Genomic DNA, 7171 nt, shown 5'->3' on the forward strand with positions numbered 1-7171 from the left:
TCCTTGTTTTTAAGACTTTATTTCAGATTTATGTTTCTGCAAATGCACAGCTCTGCCTTCTGCTATTTCAGGTAGCACTCTCACTGCCAGTAACTCTTCATTACTTCACATTTGCTGTGTAATTTAACTCTTTTTTTTTCTCTATTCCCTTTTATTTTTACCCTTGTTTCAGGGAATACTACAGCATCTGGAGGGTTTGAGTAGTGCTTGGAAAGCCTGGGTTCACATGTAACACTCATAGTTCTCTCTGGACAGGTGTCTCACCAGCTTGAAAGTATACTCTATTAATGAAAACTGAATTATTTATATAAATCCATCTCAATCCTTAGTGAAAAATACACATACTGAGTTTATTAAGTATATTAAGTCTTTAGCTTATTTAGCTTTATTAAGTATATTAAGCCTTTAGCACTATAAAAGTCATAGTGTGTGAGAAGTGGGAACCTTTATATTTTTTTATACTGTGTGTATGCTGTAACATTGCTGATTTTGGTAGGTTTCTTTAGGAAGTGCAGTTTGAGATGCATGTTTGGAATACAAGCTTTCTGGAGTAATTCTTCCATGTCCACAGGCATCACTTGGATGCCTTGTATATTCAAATATTCTTCTCCAGTAAATCTAAACCAGAAAAACTTGGTCAAAAACTGAGGAAAAGGGGTAAAAAGGTTATGATAAAAGGTCTGCAAGCAACTCTCACTTGTGTAACAAGGACTTCCAGGTTTTAAGCACTGATCATGCAAAATAGGTACAGAAAGGTGAAGTGGCTGCTTAATGGTTCAGGTGGCACACTGACATTCAAAAGAGTTGTCTTTTATTTGTGTCACCTCACACTGATGCCTTAGTACACATTCAGCTGCTTCCAGCTTGGTTCAAAGGGGTGCTACAAACATGCTGCTTAATCACCAGTAATGCTAAAACTGCAGTGGCATCACAAGTTTTCCTTGGATTGGGGATTCTGGCAGCTCTTCTGCTTTATTTCTACTCCAAGGAATATGCAAGGAGACTGAAACTGCTTCCCAGGGGGCAAAGAGCAGGAAACTTATGCCTTCTGTAATAGGCCTGAATTTGGATGTAGTGTGACAGCAGATTTCCTGCAGGCAGGTGTTCTGGTATTTTGGGGCAGGCCTACCAGCAGTGGAGTGCTAGGAAGAGAGCAAGAAGGGTTTTGAGATTTGGGGAGTGTACTGGATTTGTGTAGCTCTCAAAAAGTTGTTAGAAATAAATGCAGTAAGATTTCCGAAGGACTGATCATGACAATTTCCATCAGCCACAGTTTTGCCAGTGACATTTTGACAAAAGTTTAGACCAGTAAATTCATTCATTTGCAAAGCCTTCAAAAGAGTTGAAGATTAGCAGATATTCACAGGGGACAAAATCTTCAGTAAAAAAATACTCATACGAAACAGATTAACAATATAAAACTCCTATGGAGTCAGAACTTGGTTCAGAAGTCCTGTTCAGATTTTGAGACCTACTTTTAAAAAAGTAATAATTTCCAGTGAGAAGAGTTAGGCTTTGTTCTCAGAGCACTCACATTTAAGGTATTTTTGAAATAAAAACTGCCAGAAATGCCTGTGTGCTGTGCACAGGCTGCTGCTTTTCGCTGTTGCGTGGAGAGTGGTGTGATGTAAACTCTGAGAAACACTCAAAGGAAAAGAATGCTCCTTTCAGGCTAAACTTGCAATTACCAGTTCAAGTCTGAGATAAGCACACTTCTGTACTGCCATCAGCTCTCCCTGGAGCCGAGGTGGACGCTGTCAGATTGAGTTCCCCAGCTCCCCAGTTTCAGATGTCTGTGTGCAGAAAGATGCAGCCATGAGACCTTGTGCTCCAGAAAGGCAGAGCTGGCAGGCACTGGAAAGAAATTTCCATTTCTCTCAGTGTTCCTGTGATGCCAGCTGTGTAATAAAGGCTGTGTTTCCTGGCTTAGTCATTTGAAACAGTAAGTGAAGAAACAGGTTTGACAAGGGCTTTAGCTGTCTTAACTGGTTGTTATTTCATGCCCAGCAAGAAGAGGAGGGAGATGTGGACTGGGAGAGGAAAAGCATTTACGTTCAGGAGACTTTTCCCTTTTTTTTATGGCACAGGAAAATGAAAATAAGCTCTGACTGGAGAACTCATTGTAAAAAAGGAGGGAAATACTTAGATTGAAAGAAGCTGTTCTTGTCTGCAAGAACATAATCACAGATTATTTAGCAAATAGAAGTGTGTCACATGGAAGACCTGGGGGAGCAACTCCAGGAGTCTTTGTTGGCATTGCTATTATTTACATTATCAGATTATACTCCCTCCTCCTGCTATTTACATTTAGTGTAAAAAGACACAGCTAAACACAAAGTGAGCTCTTGCACTTCACTGAATGTTCAGGAGGTAGCAAGTTGATGCTTATAAAAATGGCATTTACCAGTTAATATTAGAAAACTATTCACCTTTGACACTTTATTGTGCCATAAATCGAGTCTCTCCTGATGGGAGAGAATTTGCTGAAAGTCCTTGCAAGGAGTTTAAAAGATAAAGCGAGACGTCTTCTGTAGTTTCAATGCTTCCAGATAGTTGTTTATTAAGTCTTATCAGAGGAACTGAGCCACTAGCGCGACCCAGGTACAGCATGGAAGGAGGAAGAGTAGAAGTGAGAGCGAGAGAGAGCAATTATCAAGATTTACACAGCCTTTTAAAGATATTTTAACCAATAGTTACTAAAAACATACATTATTTTTACTTTCTTACCAATTATTCAGTAACACGACTAGGAACTGCGGAATTTTCTATCCAATCATTCCAAACTACTTTTACTGCAGAATATGGAGTGGTAGGAGAAGGAGAAGAAGGTCTAGAGAACAACAACAATCCTCCATTTTGATATTTTTTACTCTTATCTATTTACTATAAAGAGAAGCCTAAAACCTCTAAATTTTTCACCCTGTGACAATCTTACATAGTAGTCTATCACCTAATTCACACCACTGTATTTTCTAGTTGTTGTCTGACTGTTGGTAATTCTTTCCAAGGTTTAAAGCTATACCAGTGTTGTCCAGGGGGGTAAAAACCCTTAAAAACAGGCAGAGAAATATTCTCAGCACTCTGGGTTCCTACAACCTTTTTTTTCCCCAAATGATGGTGTTCTCTTTTGGGAGATCATTTGTATAAAGTGTGCAAAAAACCTGGCACTGTAGCAAGAAATACTGAATTTTTTCATCCAGGAAAGAAAAGTTTGAATATTTGTAATGTTTATCAGCATCCCAGGGAAAATTTGCAAACTGAAAATACGTAACTACAAATCCATAACAGAGATCATTCGAGGAGGTTTGGTTCACCTTGAACTGATGCAGGTGTGTGTCCAGAAACAATCTCCATCATGTTACCTGCAGTGCCTGTCTGCAGTCATACAGAGTTGGGTATTGCATCCTAAGCACTTGACTCTGTTCCCACTGGGTCAGTGGAAAAGTAATCAGAAGGCAGGTGGCTATTTCATAATCCTGGAGAGTGAGGGAGTGTTGTGTTCTTGAAGAAGCAGGGTGACTAAGATACTGGCAAGGCATCTTTCTTGAGAATGAACCAGACATGACTCAAAACCTTATGGAGGCAAACATTATTTCTCTTGAAATATGAAGGAAATACATGAAACTGGAGGAGCAGAGCTTACTTCTTTTAGCAGGCTAGGTTAGGCTGCCCTTGAGCCTATCCATCTGTTTCCACATGTAAAGAAACTGTTTTTTTGAGGTCTTAATCTATAATTATTTAGTCTCTGAAGACCAGATAAAACATCCATTACTTAAATTTTTTTGTGATGTTGCTATCTTAATTGTTTTCTTTCTCTAGTGGATATATTCGTCATCATTATTGGCTGTTAACTTCAAATGTCCACCTGACATAAATTCTTTGTGGCTTTTATGGTATTTTTTTTTTTTTTTGATCCTTCCTCTGTGCTGGAACAACACAGAACTGCAAATCTTTTTACTTATTTATTCTCTGCCTTAGTGGAATGCTTCTCTACAAGCACATATCTCAAAGCCTCCTGGAAATCCCAAATTAAATGTCTTTCCTCACAGGTGGTGAGTATATGGCCCACAAGGCTCTTACTGTATCTACCAGCACTGAAGTCAAGAAAGATGACATTTCTTGTGCAGCCCAAAGCATCCAGACAGTGGTAGTGGCTTCATCAGCAAAACATGTAAGCCCAGAGTGAGAACTAGAGGGTCACCAAGCACTCAGGCACTTGTTAAAACTTTGCTTGAACAAATACAATTTAGAAACCCTTGGTACACTGTAAAAAATAAGTCACAAACCCCGAGTCAGTGTCATGGGCCTTTTAGATGTGTCATTTGAAAAGCCAGCAGTCCAAATCATGCAATTGTCCAACTGCATGTAAATATGTTACAGACTCAATTCAGTAACTCACTAACATCAGTTTTGAAAATAAGGCAGCAATTGTGAAGATGGAATTTGTTTTCCATACTGTCTAGCCTTCTGCCTCCTCATCAAAAGCCATTCATATTGCTCTGCTACCTGGATTACTGACCTGCTTCAAATTCCACTGAAATAACTCTTCATTAGAGAAGAACTGCTCCAACAATTTATGTTATTTATTATTAAATATTTTTAGCTACAAAGAAGAAGCTAAAAGAGTAAAAATTGAATACCAGTGATTTCAGTTTTGCCAGTGCCCTTCTGCATATTAAAAGCTCTCAATTAAAACAGGTTTTCTCCTTGGGCTGCTATCAGCACTTAGACTGCCTTTTACTTTTTTCTTCTTATTAAATAAACATAGAGCTTTTCCAGGCTTCTCTGAATTAATGGCTTTCAGAACCTGTGTAAGTTTTAAGTATTCTTCCTGGGACATGAGCACTTCAACTGGGTGATGTATTATCTGTATGTATCCAGTTTGCTATCTGTTCTTGCCTTTATGAACATTCACTACAAGGAACAAGCAATTACTCTCAGTTACTGGCACAGAAAATATCAAAACCTTCATTTCTGTACTGAAAGCAATAAAATTTGAAAGTGGTATCTTGTAAGATTATTGTTATCATGAAGCTTTGTTCAAACTAATGGAATTAAATGGGTTTAATAACTCTTTAGAAAGTAACAACACTCAGCTTGTGATTTATTTTAATTATTTTAAAGTAGTTCAGATGGAGGATGTAAAAGAAAAATCTTCATCCAGACTGAATACTCTAAAACCTAACTGTAAGTAAGTCTTTCAAAGCTTCCAAGAGTCCAAATTAAATCACTTCCTGTCAAAGTGTAAGCAAACTAAAGAGGAATTTTCATACATGAAAACATGTTTTCAGTCGAGCTAGTGATATAATCAGAATCATTAAATTCTGCACATCACACATTTTAAATGCTAAATGCAAATGACAAAAAGCTCAGGAAAACTGATGGTATCAGGCAGTTCTGTCATTTTTAAGCCCGAGCAATGCATGAGTCTTAACACCATAAACAACTTGATCCATGGTACCCTCTCGCTAAGATCCTGCCGAAAGGAGCAAATGTCAGGGATAATTCAGCTCCTAAACCAGTTGCAGTGGAAAGCAAGACCAAATTGGAGCAGATTAATGAAAAAAAGGCTTAATGAGCCATGTACCCCTAAAAGAATGCTGGACAAATCCATCCCTAATTAGAGTGGGGAGATAAAAAAGATTGTGAGAAACAAGTCAGGACCATTAACCTCGGGCTATTAAGGAGGTTCTTGAGAGCCTAATTCTTGTCACAAGGTCAGGCTTTTACAAAGCAATTATTAAGGATCTCCATAGTATCAACATACAGGCACACACACGTACTCAAAGCCTTTTAACCTCAGGGATTCTGGACTCGTTTCCCTTCTCTTAATTTTCCCCCCTGCTTACAGTGCTTGTGAAAGTACATGTTAGAGTTATTATATTACGCATTATTGAGGTGTCTCCTGGCTTTTGCAAGCAATGTAGTTGTACTAATCAGTCCCAAACTAAAGGGGAGAACCAGATATATCACAGAATAATAGAATGTTTGGGATTAGAAGGGACTTTAAAGATCGCCTAGTGCCACCCCCCCTGCCATGGGCAGGGACACCTTTCACTAAAAAATGTAAAGTACAGTGCTGGATAAAAAGAGAAAAATAAAAGCTTCATTTAAAGGCTATAGTGTGACAGAGAAGTCTGACATGACTACTACTCTAATTTCTGCACATGCAACTGGGGTATAGAGTTTTACAAGTTTACAGAGTTAAATATTGGACAGTGCTGGAAGAAATACTTGTTTTACATAAATATGTGCTTATAGATGACCAGCTGCTGAAATGAGTAGTAGAAAGCAAGAAGAGTTTAGGAGTTATGTGGTAAATATTATCTGTGCAATAGGGTGTCAAAGCCAGTTCAAAATGTGAGTAGTTCAACTTAGTTTGATTATTTCCTTTCTCAGAAACCACTGCTGTATACTGAAATTATTTTCTTTTCTGATTGGAACACTGTCTGATCACATTTGTAACTTTTTAAATGTTGAAATTACAAGGACCAGCTGCAATTAGCTGGGCTGTACATTTCTACATTTTTAAATCTGTGATGATTTTATTTTTCTCTTTTTTTCCAAAGGCAAAAATTCCACTTTCTCTTCTTTGTAGTAACAGGACCTGGAGTACCTTTCCTGTCAGTTTTTTTTTTGAATAACCACATAGCTGTTATCTCCTCACTGTTTCCTTCTGCTTAAAAAGGACAGATGTGTAAGTAAAATAATGGTACAGAACACTCTCTCCCAATTTTTTGTGCTCTGAAGCTTTCATTTTCCCCAGCAGCATGACATCTTATCAAAAAAGCAGTACAATAATTAGTGATTAGATCAACATGAATCCTAATGTCATATGTATGAAGATGTTAAGTTTAGAACACGTGAGCTGCCCAAAAGCTTAGATAATTTAATTGATGTATAAGCAGCATCCCAACTCTGAATGTTCTGGAAAGATAAAAGCTGAATTTTTGTCTATATAAATCTCATAGAGATTTTTACAGATAGCCTCTAAACTTGCCTTAAAACTAATCTAGCCTCAGAAAATTTTAATAAAATAGTCTTATTCTATTGGAAGTAGATTACCATCCTGCAAACAACATATTCTGGTTGCTTGTTCTCAAGCTGTGCTTTTGCCATACAGGAATGGGGAGGCCTCAATTCAGTCTGCAACTTCCTCATGAGGGAAAGA

Source organism: Corvus brachyrhynchos, unplaced genomic scaffold (assembly GCF_000691975.1).
Source record: "Corvus brachyrhynchos isolate BGI_N302 unplaced genomic scaffold, ASM69197v1 scaffold229, whole genome shotgun sequence".
Taxonomy (NCBI): Eukaryota; Metazoa; Chordata; class Aves; order Passeriformes; family Corvidae; genus Corvus; species Corvus brachyrhynchos.